This window comes from Pleurodeles waltl, chromosome 6 (assembly GCF_031143425.1).
Source record: "Pleurodeles waltl isolate 20211129_DDA chromosome 6, aPleWal1.hap1.20221129, whole genome shotgun sequence".
In the NCBI taxonomy this organism is placed as follows: domain Eukaryota; kingdom Metazoa; phylum Chordata; class Amphibia; order Caudata; family Salamandridae; genus Pleurodeles; species Pleurodeles waltl.
In genome coordinates this window covers 1637210934-1637235651 of record NC_090445.1, presented here as the reverse complement: position 1 = coordinate 1637235651, position 24718 = coordinate 1637210934, and positions in this window count along the sequence as shown.

The following is a 24718-nucleotide window of genomic DNA, read 5'->3' as shown; positions in this document are numbered from 1 at the left end:
ACTCAATTTATAGATTAATATAGCACACCAGAAATCAATAACAGTTGATATTTCAGCGCACCATGATCTTTCAGTCATGAATAACCACACCAGTTTATTAAAAGTTAGTGAATTTATTTCCCTATATTAACAAAGCTAGCACGATGTATATATGTCTCAAAACCAATTGATATATGTATATGAACATTACTATCTGTCCATAACGGCGGAAGAAACGCAATCTACGTAAAATCTGAATAATGATACACTCTGTTATCGCAATGCAAATCACCAATATGACTAACTGTATTTGACTAATTGCATACATTGGTCAGCATAACAAGATTTCAAATTAGCATGATACATCGAATGAGTACCTCGACTAACCTCTAATTAGCATTGGCATGTGGGACTTCATGCAAAACGAATTTAGTCAACACCAATTTGGAAAACTTCTAGCTAGGACCCTATCAAATTAGCAGTTGGTACCTAAAAGGAAAAACACAATGCATAATACATTTATCCTTTCATATTTACCAAATACAATCAGCATTCAAGAAAAGTCTTCGTCCTTCAGGTACCGGTTGATCAGCATGGGGCAAATTTCAAAGGGGCAAAGTTAAGGGCAAGCTTCCTTGCAGCGGCAAGGAGAATAGGGCAAAGTTACTGCATGGGCAAGACGGGGGCAAATCAAAATTAAAGTCTCTAGGGTGAGAATTCTTAAAGTCTCTTTCTCTCAGATAGAGAAAAGGGCATCAGGGTGTCGTCCAAAATGGAGTCTGGCATCAGGCTTCAAACTGGCATCGAGGAAAATGGCTGACTTCTCTTTGTCCGGTGGGTTTAAGTAAGAAACATTCCAAATTCTGCAGGGTCTTCCATTGGAGGGTTCATAGGTTGGCTTCAAATTGTCCAATCAAAATTGTCTTTTACTAGCGCTCATTTATGCATACACTGTCCTTGGAGCCTTGGAACACAAATTGTAACATGGTTTGCCAATTATTTTACTATCTGTACCTTCATTGTCCGCACCTGCAGAGACTGACCTTGTATCAAAGGGGATGAAACCGGCCTAGCACGAAACCTTGGAGATAAGTGTACCAGTCAGCTCTACTGGAAAAATACAACTTCAAGCAAGAATATATGTTTCATTAGTTCACGCAGTTAGAATTTTTAAACCAGGCAACTAGGCCAAAGCCTGTACTAAATTTAAGCTAAGCAAAACAGTTTTCAAACAAGAAATCATGGCATACATTTGCGATTATGACGGATTACTACATTTTCAATACTTCATGATTAATAAAGCTCGTTTACAATGATGGCGAACTACCCTGAGGGCACAATTTTCCCTCGTACATTATTTTCTTTACTAAAATCACACTACATTACATGTTTTGATTATACGATATGTATGAATATATGTCGGACCTTCTTTTTCTGCGTCATCAATGTACAGTACCCATCTGAAGCTTAACTCAACCAAAACGTAATTTCTGCTGCTTACCAGCAGCATCAAGCAACAAGCAAACAATTGGATCAAAACTCTTTCAACAACATTACACTGGGTGGATTCAACTTTCAACAATTTCCAAGTCTTTCAAATTCACCCTGGACACTGATCTCACTCGGACCGGCCAGAAAACTAAGACGGTCTGCTACTAACCCTCTCTAGTGAAGAAAGTCAAATTGTTCCTCTCAGACGCCTTTGTGTACTTCTGGACATTGAGAATACCCTACCCCTTTAAGGGCATCCTACATGCTAAAGGCTGCCTCTTTGAGGGTCTGAAGAAATATGACCAAATAACCCCATCATCTAGATTGGGGATGAAAAAGAAAAAGCAAAAAACAGACAAGCCTTCTCTATCTATGCACCCATGATCTTGAATGACTGCCCCAAATCCACGAGGACTGCCCTAATCCTTCTCCAATTTAGGAATGAGCTGAAGACAATTCTCCTAAAGAATGCTACATCATGATGCTGTAAAACTCCACTTTTGGTCTAAGTAATTAGCCATCCCTCCAATTACAGGCTGGCTGTGTATTTGCACTGAAACCTATACAGAGCTCCACTGCCTTTTAAAACTAAGCAGTGAGGTCGTCTTCCTCATGGAACATCACAACAAGTCTTGTCCTCATCATTCGCCTGTGGCAGTGCTATACATAGTACCCGTGGGTGCAATGTGTATTTTCACCCACTTTTACCAGTGCCATATTACTGAGAGGGAGTAGAGGGGAAGAGTCTGACTGACTGTGTATCACATAAGAGGCGGTGCTGAGTATACCCGGCAGGATGACCTCTGGGAGGGGTTCACAGAGGTCCCAGGGACCTCCTAGGTCTATACCTGCAGGCAGGGGTAGTCAAACACTGCACCCCCCTTTGGAGAGGTACAGGCTCACTCCTTCAAGTCTTGCTCCTGGGCTTTTAGCATAGAAACACTGACCAATGGTTTCAAATGGCCAATCCTTTCAGTGCTGCACTCTCACCAACGCAGATGTGAGTTTTTGCTGCACTCGTGCATTGTGCTAATCTGCACTAGCGACTGCACTTGGCTCAGACAAGAATAAGGAGCCATTTTGCATAATACATTGCCTCAAAAAGGATATCCCCTGAGCAGCAATTTATGTAAAGTTACCAGGAATGGATTTTATCTAAATACAATTCACAAGTACGACTAAGAAAACCATTCCATTCCCAGTAAAAGGGCAGAAGAGTGCATGGTACAAGTGAAAGGGCCACTAGGCTCATATTTACCAGATTGCCGGAAGTAACAATGGCTAATTGCCTCACAATGAAACGCAACACAGTCAAAATTGTGACAGTACAAAATAAGGGTGCAAAACCACCAACCACAGCTGAAGGTACTGAAAGTGAATTTCAGCGTTTTCATGCAATGAAGGGAGATGAAGGTAAAACCTCTATGAGATAAGTTGGCAAATTGGGTAACTTTGATTTGCACTTGTCAGGCAAAGTATTTCTTCAATAAACAACTCTGCCAGTGCAAAGATTTTCTGCCTTTAGGATGCGTAACATAGCTGGTTTCCAACCTCAGGATTTCTCAGCAAAGAAGGGTAGAATATTCTGCAACTGAAAATCAGAGGTAGAGCTTGATGCTGAATAGGGGTGGGGCTATTGAAGGAAGAACTGGATACCAGTGAAGTCACCCAATAGGACATTAGCAGGAGAGGCAGTTATAAAGTCAGACAGTAACAAGCATTTGCAATGCAATAGGTTTCGTATTTGCGAGAGGTAGAGCTATTAGCATTCTAAATGGACAAGTTGACTTTTTTGCCACATAAATTGGTCAACCCTGCCTAATAATTTGGTCTTTTCCTGACACTTAATCCCACTGAGCAAGCATCTACAAGATCATGCATGACAAATGTGAACTTTTAATGAGAAACAGTGAAACAAGAATTGTGAAGGATAGGGTATCACAACTCTATACAATGAGGAACAAAATTTAAGTGCTTAGCTATAGTTAAAGAAGCTTTGCACTGACATTTTGCAAACTGTGCACAAACGGGATGCACTGTCCTCTCCGTAACTGTGACATGAGGTAGCTAAGAAGCAATGTGAAGTAAGTGGTAGTCATACAAAACGCTCCAATAATGCCCATTGCGCTGCGTAAAACATGAAAGCTCCATGAGCGCAAAGGAAAAACAAAACAAACAATGACAAATAACTTGTAGTTATGCAAATTGCTCTGATACTGCCTAGCGGGAACTCAATTGGCAGTATTGGAGTGATGTGCATAACTACCAGCTACTTGTTATTGATTCTTTTGCTTTTGAGTTGCGCTCGTGGCCCTTTCAATTTTTATACAGCGGGAACTTGATCAGTAGTATTGGAGCGATTTGCATAAAGTGCTCCAATACTGCAGATAGAGTTCCCGCTGTATAAAAAATAAAAGTGCCATGAGCGTGACTAAAAACACAAAAGAAACAATGACAAGTAACTTGTAGTTATGCAAATCGCTCCAGTACTGGCGATCAAGTTCTTCTGGACTTAAGTCCCCTAGGCATGGCCATTGTGCTGGGGGGTATGACTCCTGTCTTTACTTAGACAGGAGTCATGTCCATGGGGGTTGTGCATCTAACAATGGCGCTTTTCAGGTTAGAGTCATTATTTTGACTCTAAACTGACCAGCGCCATTCTTTCACGCACAACCTCCAGTGTCCCCTACGCCTCCCCCACCTGGTTAGCGTCATGTATTTTGATGCAAACCAGGCCTTATCACCGGCTTGCGCCATTCCTTAAATATGGCACCCAACTGGCGCTCTGGAATGGCACTAGCCTGCGCTATACTTTTTGGTGCAAACCTGCACTAACACAGGTTTGCGTCAAAACGTATAAATCGGGGCCTCAACGCCTGCCCTGACCCAGATGCTTTGCAATATTATTTGACCTCTCCTTCCCCCGTGCGTGAATTTAGCATGGGGGGATAAATATGGCGCTAAGGCCATAGAGTCATTTTTTGCACAGGAACGCCTACCTTTTATCTTATTGACGCAAGGTAACTTTCCACGTCCAAACAATGACATTTACTCCATAACTTTGGCGCTAGACAGGTCTAGCGCCAAAGTATAAACATGGAGTTAGTTTTGCACCGAAAAATTAATGCAAATTCTGCGCAAAACAAGTATAAACATGCCCCATGGTGTCTCTGCTGACGCCATACAGAGCAGGGCAACACTGAGACCGGGTCTAGGTACTCTGCCATGTTTTTGGCAGATTTTCTTATCTGACAAATTTTAAATAAGGTCCTGAGCCTTGACCCAGAGTTACTTTGTAGTAAATCTCTTGGTCACTCTTGTAATACAAACCCTTTAAAAATCCTTCTCAGTGCCATCAAATGAAACAAAACATCTCCTTGTTTGGCAAGCATTCAAATTGTGAATTAACAGCGACCGACTTGTTACCCTTAAAGAATTGAATTATAATTATATACGGCTTATTTTCCAGCTTCTTTGACTTTACATTTGTATCGGTATATTTTTCATCATTTTTTTATAATAAAATGCTTCTTCTTGATAATGCATGGGCTTTCTCTTTTCCTTAATTAAGCTGCTGTCGAATATGAAATTAGTAAACACAACACCTGGAAATTATGGGTTAGTTTGAAATAAGTGCTCCTGTTTGTCCCAGGCATGACTGGGAAACACAGAGGCTCAGGGCACCCTACCATATTGCTTGACCCACACTTGCATTGGTTTAGCCCGCTGTTTGATTTCCAAGGGTCGGTCATTGTACTCTAGCTTCTGCTATTGCATTCCCTGCTATTGGTTTCAGTAATCTGCCTGCTGCAGCAGAATATGTTTACTTTTTTGGCAAGACTCTTTTGGTGCTATTCCAGGTCGTGTCTATTTGATGTCTTCCTGTTTGCCATTTTGCCCTGTTAATGGAGGAAGTTGGAAAGGTGCCAGTTGTTGTGTCACTGGTTGCCCAGTTTTTGTGGCTTTCATCATGCAAATATCGCTCAATTGTTCATGTGGGGACAATATTGTGTCAAATGATATTCAGCATTAAGCAGGAATAATTTCTGCTGTGCGCAAACAAATGCTGCACTGTCAAATTGAAATACATTTGCGAAGCCATTTATATGATTTGTTTCACTGCTAAATTCATAGTTAAATGCTGCACAGCTTTACTCTTGGCCAAAGGCACGCTTATAAGGGCGGATTTGCAGTGCTGCGTTTAGTTTCTGTTGCCATATCACAAGAAAGTACATTGGCAATCACAAGAAAATACGCAGATGGAATTTATGGGCGGGCAATTAACATGAATGTCAACTCATCAAAATGCCAGGGGTAGCGGGAGTGACATCACACACCCTTCGAACTTCAATTCCACTCACACGCCTACATTTACACCCACATTTGCACTTACACACACATTGGCACTTACGCTCTCTCTCATGTAAACACGCACTAGCCCGCATACACGCACACAACATGCATCTAGAACCATTTTTTTTTTACTTATCTCAGTTGCCAGGGAAGGTCATATTCCAGCTAATTATACATCTTTTTTTATTACACTAATAGGGAATAATGGAACATTGGGCCAGATGTACGAAGCATTTTCCACGTCGCAAACGGCGAATCAGGCCGTTTGCAACATGGAAAATGCTATTTGGGATGTACAGACCAATTTTTGCGATTCGGTAATCTATTTACCGAATTGCAAATAGGGTTTGCGAGTCACAATAAGGAAGGGGTGTTCCCTTCTTAACTGCGAGTCGCAGTCCCATGTATGATTGTTTTATGACTGCGAATGCGGTCGCAAAACAATAGCAGTTAGCACCAGTTTTTTGTTTTTGAAATGCATCTCGTTTTCCTTTAAGGAAAACGGGCTGCATTTAAAGAAAAAAAAAACAGCTTTATTTAAAAGCAGTCACAGACATGGTGATCTGCTGTCTCCAGCAGGCCACCTACCCTGTGAGGGCGGCCATTCCCAATGGGGTCCAAATTGCGACCTACCTCATGAATATTCATGAGGTAGGTCATTTGCGACCCCATTGGGAATCGCAAACTGTGTCATTGACACTGTTGTACATGTGGCCCATCATTCCTTATTAGTGTAATAAAAAAATAAAAGAATACAGAGTGGAGCCCCAGCCGAATAAGTACTAAGAGGGAGCTGCCTATGTGTTCCTGGCACTGATTTTGCCACCTCTGAGGCCAGGGGTCGCAAGGGGCAAGCCACGGTAATGTGACCCCTAGATGACATCCATGGCAATAAAGGTAGTTAGCACCTGTGAAACAAGGCCTCTTTTGACATGGTTAGCCCCTCAAAGTGTAGACTCAGAGTTGTTAGTGCCTAGGGCCCCTGCTACCCAGGTTCCCTGAGCCAGATCTCTTTCCTAAAACTGTTGTGATGCATTGGCACACTAAGCAACACCTTTAGCTCCCACTATAAGTCCCTAGTAAATGGTACTTAGGTGCCCATGGCATTGGGTACCAAGGTTAGACCCCTGAGGGCAGCAGCACTGATTGCCCCACCCTCTCGTGCCATGCCTCCAGATGCACCCAGCACTGCCATTGCAGGCTAAGGGGCATATTTATACTCTGTTTGCGCCGAATGTGCGTCAAAAAGTTTGACGCACATTCGGCGCAAACTGTGCACCATATTTAGGGGGTCATTCCGGGATGCGGGAGCACCGCTAACAGGCTGGCGGTGCCCCGCAGGGCATTCTGACCGCGGCGGTTTGGCCGCGGTCAGACAAGGAAAACCGGCGGTCTCCCGCCGGTTTTCCGCTGCCCTGGGAATCCCCCATGGCGGCGCAGCTTGCTGCGCCGCCATGGGGGATTCCGACCCCCTCACCGCCATCCTGTTCCTGGCGGCTCGGACCGCCAGGAACAGGATGGCGGTGAGGGGTGTCGTGGGGCCCCTGGGGGCCCCTGCAGTGCCCATGCCAATGGCATGGGCACTGCAGGGGCCCCCGTAAGAGGGCCCCACTTTGTATTTCATACGCGACGGGTGCCACTGCACCCGTCGCACATACCCACTCCGCCGGCTCCATTCGGAGCCGGATTCCTCGTGGGGAGGGGTTTCCCGCTGGGCTGGCGGGCGGCCCTCTGGCGGTCGCCCGCCAGCCCAGCGGGAAAGCCAGAATGGCCTCCGTGGTCTTTTGACCGCGGAGCGGCCATTTGGCGGCTCCCTCCAGGCGGACGGCTCCCGCCGCCCGCCGGGCTCAGAATGAGCCCCTTAAACTTTGACGCCCGAGCCCGCGGACGTCAAAATTCCTCTGCGTGCGTCATATTTTGGATGTGGGAATCTGCCTTGCGTTAATGACATGAAAGGTCTTTAAGGCCTGTGCGCCTTATTTATACTCCTGCATCATTTTGACGCACAGGAGGGGGTGGGCCTTAAAAAAGGCACACAGCCTAATGTGCGCCGTATTTTAACACCTGGGTGAGGGCAGGCTTTAAGGGACCTGTGGGCTCACTTCCATGGTCTCTGACCATGGAAGGAGTTTAGAGGTGCCATTCCTTGCCCCCAGGGACACCCCCTGCCACCCTCGCCCACCCTTGGAGAACACCCATGGATGGGGGGACCCATCCCAGGTAAGTACAGGTAAGTTGAGGTAAGTATTTTGTAATTCTTTTTTAAAGTGGCATAGGGGGGGCCTAATTTGGGCCCCCCTGCATGCCACAGTGCCCAATGACCATGCCCAGGGGACAGAAGTCCCCTGGGCATGACTTCTGTCTTTGCTAAGACAGGAGTCATTTCAATGGGGGTTGTGCGTCAAAAAATGGCGCAAGTCCGGTTTGAGGCACAATTTTGCCTCAAACCTGGCTTGCACCATTTTTTGACGCACAACCCCCATTTTCCCCTATGCCGGCTAACGTCATTCCTTAAATAAGGTGCCTGCATGGCGCGTAGGAATGGCAGTAGCCGGCGGTAAATTTTTTAACGCAAACCAGCGCCAGCGCTGGTTTGCGTCAAAAAGTATAAATATGGGCGTAAGTGTCCTGGTGCTGACCTAAAAAGTAAACGGGACATGGCACACAGCATGTGTGCCCTGTCCACTACACATTGCATGCAACACAGGTGTCACCACTCTGGCAGGCCTTTGAGCCCTAAGGCAGGGAGCACTATACTGTACGTGAGGACATAGCTGCATGAGCAATATGCCCTTACTATGTCCGTGCCAAACCTGTGACATAGTAAGTGAACAGAGCAGCCATTTTGAAAGCATGTACTGGACACTGATCAGTACCAGCTCCACAGCTACATGATGGCCACTCTGAACCCTGGATTGTTTGATATCAAACAACTCAGGATGATAAATCCAAACTGGTACCAGTTTTGGATTTGTTACAAAATGTATCCAGTAGTCACTGGCCGGCCTCAACCAATCTGCCACCACCAGACAAAAATATGAGTCCCTGGGGTGAGAGATCCTGCTCTCTGGGACAAAGAACAAAGCCCTTCCTGGGTGGAGGTGCTAACACCCCTTCCCTCAGAAATGTGCACTTCACTGCTGGAGAGCTTCAAAGGGCTTACCACCCTTGAAACTCAACACTCAGGCCTGCTGCTAGCAGCAGATGGCTGCCCCTGTTGCAAAACCCCACTTTTGGTGGGAGCAATGGCAGGAAACCCAGACAAAGGACAGGAGGAGTGGCCAGACCTGGCTTGCACCACCCGGAAGGTGTTGCATGCGATGTGACCTCTCCATTTCATTTTCCTGCATCTTGGATGAAAGGAAAATAGCCAATCAGTTGCAGGGTAGTGACCTCTGCCCACAGGAAGTGGTCACTTAGTGGGTGTAACCACCCTAAAGTAGATGATCCATTGGTCACTACTAGGTACCCCCTAAAATGCACACTAAATACTATATTTAGTGGGTATCCAAAGACAAAGAAATCAGATTCTAAGGACACAAGAAGACCATCAACAAAGAAGACCCAAGGCACGAGAACTGAAGACCTGCTGCACATAGAAAAGGCGTTAAAACATTCCTGCTGTGATCAGGACTCGACAATCACCGTTGAGGGCTTGCTTGGACACTAGACGGACTCTAGAAACCCCCATAGGATCTCCTCTCTTCGTAAATCACCAAAGAACTCCCTCCAGAGTGAAGTTATCACTCCACCTCCAGAAGAAACCAACAAGCTAGCGAGGTCCACTTCACTTACTAGCTGCTGACTGCTGAATAAGACACCACAGCCAGATCAATGGACCTCAAGGACAAACACTGCAAATGTGCCAAGCTTGATGGCACTGCACTCTCTCACTGGCAAACCGTACCATTGCCTCATGTCGGACACCAACAAAAACAGACCACTTCGGACTGTAAAAGGACCAGGAGGAATCTTTAGTTAGTGACTTCAGAAAATACCCAGACCTCCCACCAGAGTGCCCCTGCTGACCTGTAAGTGACCCTCGAAGCGACCTACCTCCTGCTTCCAAGGGCATCTTTACGCACAGCTTCTGGATCACTGATTCGCTCTGCACCTGGCCATCCTCTGCCCTGCACCAGAGATCTATCTGCGTGCTAAGGGTCCCCCAACCCTTGCTACCTCAACACTCCAAGGGGACCCGCTGGACTTACCTCTAAGTCTACCTGCACAGTGCATTTCTAAGTGCCCCCTCGCAGTGGCCTGCCACCAGCTCCAAAGACCACTTCCCGCTGCTCCCGCCGGAACCAGGAGCTGCCTGAACTTCTGCAGCTGACCGATAGTGGCCTTTGATGACCTTGACTCACCTGCTAAAGCAGAACATGGTAATCTCACTGCCTGATTTTATATATATGTTTAAAGGTTATCCATTATTGATTCCTATGGTGCGTAATTACGCACAAAGACTAATTTTATTAAACTTAAAAAAATCATAACTTATAAATTACTTACCTAATTTTGATGATCTTGGTCTTACATTGTTTATACAAACCTATCTGAAGTATTTTTTTTAATTGGTCTTGAGTTATTCTTTTAAGGTTGTGTCTTGCTTTATTGATACTGTGAGTACAACAAATGCTTTGCACTTCTCCAAGATTAGCCTAACTGCTCAACAAAGCTACCATTAAAATTAGAGCATTAGTTGGTCTAGTTTTTACCTCTGTAAACCAACATGTCGTTGACTGAACCCCCTGCACAGTGTGCTTAGTTTTGCGCCCTACATGGAGGGCCAGCCTCCTACAACACCCTGTCTGGAACCTTCAATCAAAATGCTTCATTTGCAGTCAACAACTACTGGTACCAGTCTGTTCAAGAGGCATTCCGCAGCTGCTAGTTCCATGTTCCTGGGGTGTGCAAAAGTGATCTCTCTTGGTGGGTTTAGTCTCCTCACCTCACTCCTTGGTAGATTTTTTTTCCTTAAAGCAGGCAGCCTGGCTAGGAGCATAACTTAGTGAGATTTTATGGGTGTGAGTCTGAGATTTTCCAACCATCACACCAATGTACCCACCTAATGCATCAATCGGATTTTGAGAGCTCAGTGGTAGGCACTGTCAGAGTAGAGGCTTTGGGTGTTAATGGTGTAGAATTCAGGGACTGGGGTATTTTGCAAAGTAACCAACATTCTTGAAGCCCATATAACCTATTGGTCATTGTGTTGTATGGGAGAGGTTGAAAACGGGTGTCAGAAGATTAGAGTTTTGCACCTTCTGTGGGAGCTGTCATCAGAAGGGAACTGCACTTTACACATTTCAGTTCTAGTGCCAATAATATAGCTCACAAGACTTTCTGCTGCAGTGACATATGTGACATTTTTCGGGCCATAGGTTCTCTGCCACTCAAATCATAGAAGAGCCACCAAACAGAGGACCAATGGTATTTACCCTACACTCCCCATTCTGCAAAGATGTGATGACATTGAATATGAATCTCCAAGTACCAGATCAAACAATAAACAAGTGAAAATATGAAATATTCTTTAAGTACTGAAAGGGCAAGTGGCATAGTTTATATGTGGTCCTCTGAATTAGATCATTTTGTAGGCCCCAGGTCCTTATTCATTGTAACCTCTGTGGTGACTGGGGCTTTGCTGTTCCTCCTCCAGTGATTTTGCATGGGACACAATTGCTGACTGCCTCACACATCAGCTTGTCCATTCCTTGAAATGATTCCTTTGTTCTTAGCCTGGCCTTGGTCTTAGCCTTGCCTTGGTGTCCTTGGAGCACCATGTCAATCACTGAGGGCCACAGGTTCTGTGGAACTGCAATGTGCGATCCTCTCAGCATGAGCCCATCCATGGTGTAATTAGGATCATGACAGAAGCGCCATACCTAAGTGAGGACAGCTTTGTCCGTGGTGTTCCATCCTCTTGCTCTGTCTCGGAAGTAGCTCCTCTTTCAAGCAAACAAGGCTTCCACCACCCTTTGGAGACAGGGGTCTGCCCTGGTTGCTGTCCGGTTTCCTTTGTGTGCCATCACCCCGGACAGGCCCCTTGCACAACCATGCTCACAAAGTCTTCTGCCCATTTGTCTTCTTCCCTGTTGTCCTTTCCCCCATCTGCTGGGGTCTTGGCAGGAAGTCCGCAGAGTTGTAATACCTCTGCAGCTGCACTGGCCATCATTCAATCCTGGATTGCAGGATCCTGACATATCGGCAAAGAAGGGGACTAGTGGTTTATGGTTCATGAGGATCTGGAAGTGAGGGCTGCAGAAGTTGAAATCGGTAGCCAGGCCGTCCCGCTCGAGCTGGGCATGCATGGACTCCATCACTGTGAGTCTTCTGCTGACATATGAAATCAGGACCTCTGTCTTGTGGCTTTCCTCCTGCATCAGTACTGCCCACAGCCTTATGGGGCTGGCATCAACAACCAACTTTATGTTGTTGTGAGGGTCACAGTACATCATTCTGGTGTCATTCATGAGGGCTCCTTTTATATGTCAGAAGGCATCCTCTGCACGGTCAATCCACTCCCATTTAATGTTAATTTTGTTAGGGACCTTATGATTTCTGAAAAGGTTGCCAAGTTTGGGATAAATCTACTAAAGTATCCAGTAAGACCAAGAAAACTCTACACTTCCCCCACAGTTCAGGGTGTTGGTGCGGTCAGATTGACTTCTGCCTTCTTTGCGTCAATTCACATTCCTTCTTTGAGAAGATGTGTTAAAAAAAATGTCATTGCTTGTTCAAAGAAGGATCATTTCTCCTTGTAGTGTCAGACTGTGCTCTGCCAAAGGGGCTAGCGTGGCAAAGAGGCGCTTATGATGCTCCTTTACCATGTTGGAATATGTTAGAATGTCATCGCTGATGTTAACCACACCGCAAGGGTTTTCTAGAACACCATCACTGCAGGTAAAATGCTAAAATTGAGGTGTTCATACCTTCTGAGGCCAACGTGGGTGGAGAACATGGTGATGTATGGGCATATGGAGGTCAAGTTTGAGCTAGTGGCACCCAGCATTGAGGTCTAGTTTGGAAAACCAATGCACTCGGCTGAGATCTGAGATGGTGTCATCCCTTGCTAGCAGCAAATGTCTCTCACAGCATATTGCAGTGTCCAGGAGGTTCATGTTAACACAGAGATGCACTACTCCAGCTTGTCTTGGCTTGGGAACGACGACCAGTGGGGACACCAAAGGGGTGGGGCCTATCACTTTTGCTATAATGTCAAACTGCTCCAGTTTCTTCAGTTCTGCTTCCACCTGGGGTCAGAGGTGGAAAAGGGCTGATCAGTGACACAACACCACAGAGTGAATGGTATGGTCGATGTGGACGTTTACTTGTGTGTTTCATAGGCGGCCAAGACCTTGGAAGAGGCTAGGGAACTCCTTCATGACTATGCTCATCTGGTCGGTGTGGACTTTGTAGGCAAAGAACACAAGTCTCAGGTCCTTCATAGTGGCTGGTCCCTTCCTTGATAACAAAGAAGTGGATTTGTAGTTTTCAATCTCCTTTCTAGATGACTAGCTCAACGGTCCCATCTAGCCAGAATGGGCGCCTAAGGTAACTATAATTCACGCTCAGCCATGCACAGTTTTTTTGTCAAAAACTATATTACTGCAAATATTATATTGAAATTATCAATGATGTTATCAAAAGATGTCTCATGACCGCCGTAATTTGTGTGTGGTTATTGGCAATGCATGGTGAGAGTGTGAGTTATGGTTACTTGAGGTAAGTATAAGTATAACTGCTGAATTTCTACACTTTTATATTTTTTAAATGTGAGCGTGACTATAACATCCCTATAACTTTTGTTTTTTTAAGTGAATTTCTATGTTTTTTAAATTCTATTTCCTAACTATAACGCCCCTGTAACCTTTGTTTTCTTCATTGAATTTCTATGTTTTTTTTAAAGTGCAATCATTTTCATGACTATACCTTAACCAACCACCACCGCGCTCGTTCTTTGGCCATGCACTGTGGCAGTTGGCCACAGGGCCTGGCCTGTGGACAAGCCCTGAGGGCAACCCATTTTAAGCAGCCAACCTTGCACCATGCACAGCCTTCCCCCATGCAGAGCGGAGGTTGCCTGCAGGACCTGGCCTGCAGTCAGATCCTGCAGCCAAACCCCCTAACCACCCAACCCCATGCTGTGCAGAGGCCTTTTGGCTGTGCACAGCAGGAGTTGGCCACAGCCTCTCTGGGTGTGAAAATAAGTGTGAGAGGGTGAATATGGGGGTTAGAGTGCCTGTGAGAGTGCCTGTCTGCCAGAGTCTGTACATCAGTGTTTTAGTGGGTGCACCATTGTGTGCGCGAGTCTGTGAGTAGGTGCATCAGGGTGTCAGTGGGTCTCTGAATGAGTGTGTGAGAGTCTCAGTGAGTGGGTTCATAACTGCCTGAGTGGACCTGTGAGTGGGTGCGTGAGAGTCTGAGAAGGTGCACTAGGGTCTGAGTTGGTCTGTGAGTGGGCACATGAGTGCCTGAGTTGGTCTATGAGTGGGTGCGTAAGGGTCTGAGTGATTGGGTGAGTGGGAGAAAGAGACTGATAGAGACAGAGAGAGAGAGTGAGAGGGAAAGAGAGTTTTTTAGGCTTTGATGTATACTCAGAATGAGATATTTCTGGACAGTTTGAAAACATGTATTTCATCATTTAAAAAGAGTAATATCACCTATCAGTATGAACCTTAAACATTTGTAGTTAAAAAAAAATATAGAGGGGAAGTGACCAGGAATACACCGGGTTTCAAACCCTCAATGCTCATTGTAAAGGTCTGCGACCTTGACACTTGAACTATTCAGGGTTTTTATATATATATATATAGATATTATGGGCTATCTAGGGTCCCTGAGGGAGCCTCAATTCTTCCCCAGTGGTCCCTGATTATATTTATTTATTTTATTTCGTAATATGCCCTTACTGACTATCTGTGACTCCAGGGGGATCCTCAAGGCCTTCCTGCGGTCCCTGACTATATTTTATTGTTTTCATTTGGTAATATGCCCTTATGGGCTATCTGGGACCATGGGGGGAGCCTCAAGCCCTCCCCCACGGTCCCATTGCTCCAGCAAGAAGGCAGCTGCTTTTAACAGCAGCTGCCTGGTTGCTGGAGCAAAGCTTTTATCTCTGTTCCCTGCATGCATACCTGTGTGCATGGAACAGAGATGAAAACTCTGCTTTTTGACAGTGGGACCTGTTTGAGCTGCAGTCAAGCCACAGCAAACAACCATGTCCCAGGAGTGGTCAGCCCTGGACATAGGAGGAGCAGGCCGTGGTAGTCCTGAGGGCCATCAGTGGCTTCACAAGGGTGGTCCCTCAAGGCCTACCTCACAGTCCCTAACTATGTATTTTTTTTATTTTGTAATATGCCCTTACGAGCTATCTGAGACTGTGGGGGGAGCCTCATGGTCTCCCCCACAGTTCCTTTGCACCAGCAAGCAGGCAGCTGCTTTTAACAGCAGCTGCCTGTTTGCTGGAGTAAAGCTTTCATCTCTGTTCAACGCATGCATACCTGCATGCATGGAACAGAGATGAAAACTCTGCTTTTTGACACCTGTTTGAAAGGTCCCACTGTCAAAAAAGCAGAGTGTTTGCTGTGACTTAGCTGCAGCTGTCAATGCTGCAGCTAAGCCACAGCAAACAGCTATGTCCCGGGTGGTCACCGCGGGGACATCGCAGGAGCCAGCCTTCGCAGTCCCCAGGGCCATCAGTGGCCCCCACGAGGGGGGTCGCGCAGCCCACTTCCAATGTGTCAGAAGCCCCGGGGAGGTGGTGATCTCCAGGGTTATGGGGGTCCAAAACGGACCCCCTTCACTTTATTATTGCAGCCCTGGGGAGGTGGTGATCCCTGGGGCTGTGGGGTAGGTTAGTGCCCCCAGCGTATTAATGAAATATAGCCCAGGGTGGGCACCTCAGGAGGTAGCAGGAGCCAGCCCTAAGGGGTGGCGGTCCCCAGGGCCATCTATGCCTTCATGAGTTGGGCAGCGCAGCCCCCTAAATATTTAAAATCCAGCCACAGGTAGGTGGTGGCCACAGGGCTCGCTGGGCCATGCGACCCCCCACATACATTTTATTCATTGCCCAGGGGAAGTGGTGTAGGTAATAGATATATATACATATAGATATATATAGACACATACACACATACATAGATAGAAATATATATTACCTAGTGACAGTCACCACTAGATAGTTATAGTTAGGATCAATTTTGCACAGGAAAAGCGTTCTTTGAGTTGCTAATATCTGTGACACCATTTGACAAATCTGCACAAAACTTTCCAAAAGATGCTCTGACTAGTTTGTGCATTAAAAGTTTCAGTGTCAAGAAAAATGGGGGGTCCCAAAATGCAAAATCCCTATGCATTTTCCATGCATTTCTCATAGACTTCTTTAAGATGGGCCACATTCAAAACTGCTGACCGGAATTTAGCAGGAAGCTAGCTCTCAGTCTGCAGATTGTGCTTTGTGTGAATTGGTGTAAGTCCATTCAGTAGTTTTTGAGAAATTAAAGGTCATAAATAATTGTATATTTTGGTAGTTGGGCTCATTGGAGTCTCGCAGGAGTCCCATGAAAGAGTAAAATCAAAAATGGAGCTGTGTGAGTAGTCGACTGGCCTGATTTTCCTGTGAGCCTTCACACTCTTACGGGAGGAAGAGTTTACAGCGAGTTCCACAAGAGCGAGCAAGCACTCTGATTGATTGACTGTTGGAAGTTTAGAAATGCAATGGCTGCCATTTCTGTCTACTTTGAAAATGTGCAGGTGTTGTGGAAATGAGGTAAAAAGTAAATAAAGGGGCAGCTGAGAGGCAAGCTGTCCCCTTAGATTTAGAGTGGAGGTCTCTAAGGTGTAACTACTGTGATAAAAAAAATGTATATTGTTTTTTAAAAGTTGTACAATCTTGTGAATAGTAAAAAGGATTGGGTGAGTTCTCAATGCAGTCCACTTATAGGAATTTATAATATGCCCCTTCTTATTGAGAGGAAGAGTGTGAGCGATAAGTACTGTGATGAGTAGGTTAATTTTTTTTTTTTAATTGTTACAATCTCATGAGACTCTCAAAGGATCATGAAAAATAAGAGGGAGCAATTGATCTTTGAATACACCATAGTATGTAGACTTACTGCTGTAGGAAGGAGTCTTACTGTAGATGGTGTTTAGCAGAGTCTGCTATTCATGTCCATTGGCTTGGAAATAGTTGTGAGTGGAGTTAAGGCTCTTCCCACATGCTACTAATCACACCCATCATCAAAGAAAGGAGTTTTAGTGGAGATGGCAGTCCTGCACACAGCATACTATGCACACCTGTCATCCAGGAGGGAGATGAGTCTCTCTCCAAACACCTTACTATGCACTATTGTCTTCTTAGGGAGAGGCCAGTCACTCTGTGTCAGGAAATCCTCAGTTTCTCCGGCTCCCCCTCTCCAGGTTTTTGGGGGGGGGTTCTTCAAAGTTGGCAACACCCGCACAATCTGCAGACTTTGTTGCAGAGTTTTCTGGAAGTGGAGGGCTCTCAAAATGGATGCCACTAAGAGTCAAGGTTGCGCTCTAGTATTTGATGGAGAAGTTCTTATGGACAGCTGAGTGATATGAAGTGCGTGCACAGCCTCCGAAGCGGTGCACTTCACTGAGGAGATTTTGAGAGACAGAAGTCATGCATTTGTTTTCCTGAGTCAATTGTTGAAATCACACAAGTATTCTGAGAGAGAGAGAATGAACTCTTAAGAGTTCCGGTTTCAAGCCATCGAAACCTTTACTTCCTAGAACATTTGTTTTGGTCATGAGAAAATAGTAAAGTGCAGGAAGAACAGTATTTTCAAGAACACTTGTTTTCTGTCATATTAAAAATAGTGAAGAGCAGTTATTCCTACAGCATTCGTTTAGTCATGAGAAAACGGTACAGAGCAGGAGGAACAGTTATTTTAAGAAAACTCATTTTCTGTCATATGCAAAAGGTGAAGAGCAGTAATTTCTAGGACATTCATTTTAGTCATGAGAAAACTGTTAAGAACAGGCAGAGCAGTTATTTTAAGAACATTTGTTTTAGTCATGAGAAAACTGTAAAGAACAGGAAGAGCAGTATTTTCAAGAACATTCGTTTTAGTCATGAGTAAACTGTGAAAAGCAGGAACAGCAGTTATTTCAAGAACATTAGATTTCATGTGAAAACAGGTTCTCTCCTACAATATTTGTTTTCAATCAAATCCAGGATGCTGAAGATGAGGAGAAGAATATGAAAACAGAAGTTGTATAATCTCATACCAAAAAACTCCTCAAGTAAAATTTCATTGAATTTTTACCATTAATTGCTAACACATAAGAGAAGCTAACGCCTCGCTACACTGGGATAGGTCACACTAAAAGTTACCTTTATAAAGAAACGATTAATCCTAGGAATAGAGAAGGTAGGACTTAGGCCCATATTTATACGTTTTGCCTCAACAGTGCACTACCGCAGTTTTGCGTCAAAAGGTTTAGAGCCGGCTTGATCATTTCACAACACCAGCCGGGGGCCATATTTATTGAACTCTGCAAGCCGGTGCTAAACTTGGGCTAGCGTTTAAAAAAAGATGCTAGCCGGGTGGGGATGGCGGTAGAGAAGGAGGTGGTTGTGCGTCAGAAAATGACGCTAGCCTGGTTAGAGGCAACACAAATGCCTCTAACCAGACTAGTGCCATTTCCTGATGCACAACCACCAAAAACATGAGTCATGTTCCCCACCCCAATGGCCTGCACAGGGGAAGTGTCCCCTGGGCATGGCCACTGCACTTGTGCTATGCAGGGAGCCCCAAGTTAGGGCCCCCAATGGCAAAAAGAAATAGGAAAACAAACTTACCTGGGATGGGCCTCCCCATCCTCTGGTGTCCCTCTGATGGGGTTGGGGGTGTTCCTGGGGTTTGGGAAGGGCACCTGTGGACCCATTCCATGGTGTTTAACCATGGAAATGGGTCCACAGGTCCCCTAATGCCTAGTCTGACCCAGGTGTTAAATAATGGCGCTAAGCAGGCTTAGCACCATTCTTTAGCCCCTCCTCCCACCCGTGTGTCATTTTATCACAGTGGATAAATACGGGGCAATGGGGATAGCACCATTTTTTGGATGGCAATGCCTACCTTGCATCTCAATGATGCACGGTAGAGTCACTCATCAAAAAAATGTTGCAAACTCCTATATTGACGCTAGACGTGTTTAATGTCAAAATATAAATATGGAGTTAGGTTTGCACCGAATATGCATTAAAAATAATTATGCAAATGCGGCACAAAAATGTATTTAATATGGGCCTTACTGAGAGAGAGTATTAATGTTTTGCTTTATCGTACAGCTCGAGTAACATAACCACTGAGTCCTCAAAAACAACAGGCAAAGTGATAGACAAGCGCAGAGTAGAGGACGAGGTAGTCTCTTCTTTCATCCTCAACCCCTTTCCCCTGTAAGAGTTTTTTTGTCTCCAGATAAGAATATAGTTAGGGACTGAGAACTTTAAAGAGGCATTGGGTTCAAGGCATCATTCTGCTCCTGTGAAGATGTGCAATAGATACCACTTGTGACAATCCACACAGCTACTATGCACATTCCTTATCTGAGATAGAGGTTTCAAACGAGAGGCCAGTCCATCCACACACCCTCCTATGCACACCTGTCATCTGAGAGAGAAGGGTGAACGGATAGGCCAGTTTCTCCCCACTCACCACTGCACAAACCCATGATTTTAGAGAGAGATCTCAAAGGAGAGACCAGTCCGTCCACACACCCTACTACGCACAGCCATCTTTTGATAGAGAGGTCTCGAAGGAGAGACCGTTTCATCCACACACCCTACTGTGACCACTTGTCATTTGAGAGAGAAGTCTCAAAAGAGAGGCCAGTCCACACTGTATAATCAGTGTGAACGGCATTACACGGAGTGCCGGAGGGTGCTAACTTCTTTATGCCGCTCAAGTAGATTTTCTACTTGAGTGCCAGCTTCCTCAATGCGAGGAGCAGCTTTTTCATTGCAAGCGATGATGGCCTACTTGCGCTCCCCAAATTAGTGATTTCTCTTGCTCGCACTGACCAACTTAATGTTGGCAAGCGTGAGCGACAGGAAAAGTGGCGTCACTTCACTGAGTTTTTCACCCACCCCTGGTCAGCACTCATCTTACTCCTGACAGGAACCTGACCGAGTGACAAGTTCTGAAGTCTTCCTTCACCAACTTTACAGGGCATTCTAGAGCATCAGTCAATGGTCTTGTTTAGTTGGCGCCACCAGAGTCAGACCCAGAGCCCTCATTGGCCGTAATACTACAGTTTAAGCAGATCCAGCACTCAGAGACACTCCAGCATTACATTGAGGTCAGACCGGATAATTAGGCACTGCAGTTCTCCCAGTCGGAGGTGGCTGGGGCCAAAGAAGTTGCTACAGCTGCAGTTTAGACCATTAAGAGCCAGGAGAGGTGTTTGGAGCTGGTACAATCGAAAGTTGAAAACATGGAAAATCAACAGCGCAATATTAATCAGAGGTTGTTTGAGGTGCCTGAGTCAAGAGAAGGGGATGACCCACAGATGCCAAAGTGAGTCTGTTCGAAAAGGCTTTCTCAGATCTGGAGGACTGGGACATGGACTCCCAAATTTAACATGCACACCTTTGTCAATAATTTGGAATCACGCCAATGCTAACCAAAAGTATCTCTGGCTGTTTTTGATATATATTGGTAACTTTTTGCTAAGCAGACAATCTCACTTAAAGCCAGATCCAATGCATCATTCATTATGGACTCAATGTCTCTGTGTGCTCAGACTTCTGTGAACATCCTATGGAAGGCCGGTGGAAACTGCAACAAATAATAGATCCCCTGAAAGATGCTGGGGTCAGGTGTTCCTTCAGGAGTTGGCCAGGTAAACAGATTATTAAAGATAGCCAAACACAGTTCTGCATCTCCGAGCCAAATGCAGCGCAAATGTTACTTTCAATGAAAGGTTCTTCCACGCACACTTGACTTTAAAGAATAATGCTATGAACATTACATATTGTCCATGTCAAGTCAATAATATTTAATGAAATCTGCCTGACTTCGATTTTGCAGTACTAAGGCTTCCTCATAAAAATTCTTTCTACTTTTTTTCTACACAGTTGTTGGGTGGCAGGGGGTAGGTGAGAGGGCGAGGGTCCCGGAGTTGAGATATCACAGTGCTGTCTTATCAGTTGACAGCACAGGGGAGGGATGATTCTTTTCTGTGGACATGGGTGAGAGGAGGGTTGGGGGGATGGGAGAAGTGTGCAAGCGATAAGTTGCTTGATGAATGGTGCTTGGTTTAGGGGAAGGGGGATCTGCAGGGGTAGGATCACTTTTACATTTTTTTTCCCATTGTTTGGGAGGTAGCTTAGGGGTGGCATCACCAAGTATGTATTACACATGTTAATGGTCGGTTTGAAAATAATGTACCGAAATGTGGCTGGTTTGAATCGAGCAGGCAAGCGACACCTAGTGCGAGAAGAGGTAATGTTGTACCAGCTGCAATTATTGTGTCTCACTGAGTCACAATTATTATATAAGGATAACTCATTGCTGAGACAATTGGACTACAACATTATTGTTAGCACCTCACAGCCTGTTTCAATTCGGGGGTAGCTATAATGTCTGTCAGGCACAAGGAGACTAAGATACTTAAAACATCAGCGGATGTGAGGGGAAGGTGGGTGATTGCTCATCTTTTGGTACATTGCTGATGACCCGGGGATTTTAGATTTGTGTTGTCTGGAATTATTAGATTGAGTAGGGGGGGGCTAATTCTGATGGGTGACTTTAACTACGGGATGGACTAAGAGATTTACTCTACTAATCATCATGCACATTGAGGCTTGGCCAAGACAAGAGCATCCCTTTTGGAAATTGCCCGCTTACACAGATTGAGTGATGTGTGTAGGGTTTTACATCCCTTAAGACTGGGGTACATCTTATATTCTTCTCCTCACAAACAATATTCAAGAATAGAAATGATCTTTGCATGGGCACAACTAGTCGAAGGTGCTGAGACTGAGGTATGCCCTAAGATTACCTTTGATCATAATCCTGTTCTTCTTATGCTCCAGGCACCAGCCGGCCCAAGGGAGAGCAGCACTTTACATTTCCTCAACATCTCCTTGTCAACTTGGATTACCCAAGCTATATGTCAGGGCTGTTAAGGGGGTTTATAAGGCTGAACACTGGTAAAGCCCCACTGCAGGTGGTGTGAGATGCTGTAAAAGCTTATATATGTGGTCACCTTGCAGTTTATTCTCACTAAGAATAGGGCAATGCAAGAGGGGTTAAGTCAGTTGTGTTTGAGGGTGAGGTAATTAGCACTTCAACATTCCCGGGCAATAGCACCTGGAGATTCTGGGGAACAAGCTGCATACCTTGAGTTAAGTTTGTAGAGGGAACCCCAAAACAGCCACCTCGATTTTGTGAGCTCAGCTTTCACTGTGCCCTAATACAGCCCAGTGATCAAGAAATCCTAGGAGACCGGTAAGGGCCCCAGACTTTATTTGTTAAAAAGTGTTTGTACTGCTATCTGTGCCTATTTACTGTAAGGTCCCTGTGTTTCAGCTAGCTTGGTCTTTTTAAACTGCTGCATTTTACCTGTGACTGTTTGAAATGTCCCTCCTGGTTTGTTGAAAAGACTGCATATAGCAACCGCCACCCCCCTCCTTTAAAAAACAAAACAAAAGGCTACAGACACCTCAGTGGCTAACCATAGTGTGTTTAGGAGACTGCTTAATCTGCTTCTGTGATTTAAACCATGTTTAGAAAGTGTCTACACCACTTTTTTTTGCCTTCAAAAAGCCAAATATCTGAGTGTGCGACAAACAGTATTTCAGTGCTTTTCAATCTGCCTCATGCCTGGAAAGAAGACTCTGCTAGCTTGGAAGTGTGGATTCTGCCTGCCTGTATCCAAGGAGATTCTGAATACACAGCACCTCCCTTCTCCCTTCCACAGGGAGTTGGGCTTAAGTTAACTTGGCCCTTATATCAGTTTCTATTGGTTGTTACATATGTTGTTGTGATTGGTTGCTGGGACTAGCATTTCTATTTGCTTAAGGATTATTGTTTGTGTTCTGAGTGGTACTAGGGTTGGGATTCCTATTGGTCTGTGGTTTTAGGGCTTCTATTTTGATTGGTACTAGGGTTGGCATTCCTATTGGTCCGTAGTTTTAGGGCTTCTATTTTGATTGGTACTAGGGTTGGGATTCCTATTGTTACATGGTTTTAGGGCTTTTATTTTGATTGGTACTAGGGCTGGGGTTCCTATTGGACTAAGGTTTTAGGGTTACTGTTGTGACTGGTAGTCAGGATTAGGTGTGTGATTGGTTATTAGGGCTAGGGTTTAGGGTTACGAATCTGATTGGTTAGAGTTAGGACTAGGTTTCTATTGGCCAATTTGGCAATATAAGCCTAGGGCTCAAGGCGTCTCAGCCCGGTTGTCAAGGCTAAGGGCGAAGAGGACAAGGAAAGGTACCTGTTTGGGTACCTAAACCCAGCCTTCCATCACACCATCCAGAAACACCCTCCCCTCTCTTCACCAATTACACACAACCATACAATCCTTACACTCCACTCCACCACACATATTACCTCTTCCAGTGATCAAAACTACCACAAACACCCCTAACTCTCATCCATCCCCCTTACATACCTCATACACTCTTCACCAAAACACACTAACACCCCCTGTAATATTCTAATAACACTCACCAGCACTAACTCACATACAAATCCTTCACAGAAAACCACTACATCAATATATCCTCTCACTATTCCACAAAAACAAAACAAACCACACACATGAGCACATCAAAATAACACAAACTTTCAGACTTTTCGTCACACCCACTCCCACCCTCATGACTATATAAATAATACAAATCATGACCAATCTTTTCTTCTACATTCTTACTCTTCACAAATATCTACCAGAAGCACCCCAACACAGCAACAGTCATTCACCCACCTCGCATCCATTGCACAATTTAGAGCCTTACTGTACATTATTATCCACATGCTCCTCCACCACCTCTAAACCATACTCCTTCCACACTAAACAGACCCAAACAAAATTAAAAAAACACACTACTCTTAAAACTTTGATCCCCTTGTTTATTACACAATAAGGCTACTCTACAAAAAAAACCTATACTCACCATATCACTTTCAGCTATCAAGTCCACCACCAACACACACAGATCCAACAAAATGCCTTCTAAGCCTGCTGGATGAGGAACACTATATAGAAAAACAGCACTATTGAGACCCTTATACAGTTATCACATATAACAACACACCTGCTACAAGCTCAAAATATACTGCTCACCCTTCTCCAAAAGAAAATGACGCCGCCACAAACACACATTTTCTAAACTGCTTACTCACAAATGTTCAATGACTCTCAAAAACCAAGCACCACATATGCGACCTGCTCACTGACACACAACCTGACTTACTATTTGTAACGGAATCATGGTTGGGAGATGACATGGCCCCAGTGTTGCATGAAGCCATTCCTCCAGGCTATCAAACCATCACACAAAACCGTATAGGCAGAAAAGGAGGTGGACTAGCTATTATATTCAAACAAGCAATAAATCTCAGTAAAACAGACACCATTTCCATACAAGGTTGTGAGGCCCTTCTCACCAACCTTCTCCTGTAACTTTCTCCTACTTTACAGACCTCCACCTAACAATTCAACATTCCCGGACACTTTTCTAGATGCAGTCTCAAACCTTCATAACATTATACTCAAACCTATGCATTCTTGGGGACCTAAACATTTGGTTTGACAAACCCAAAATGCCCCATCCAAAAGCTACCACCACTGGCCTAGTTACAACCTACACAATCCCACACACATCGCTGGACACATCGTACATATAATTTTTGCA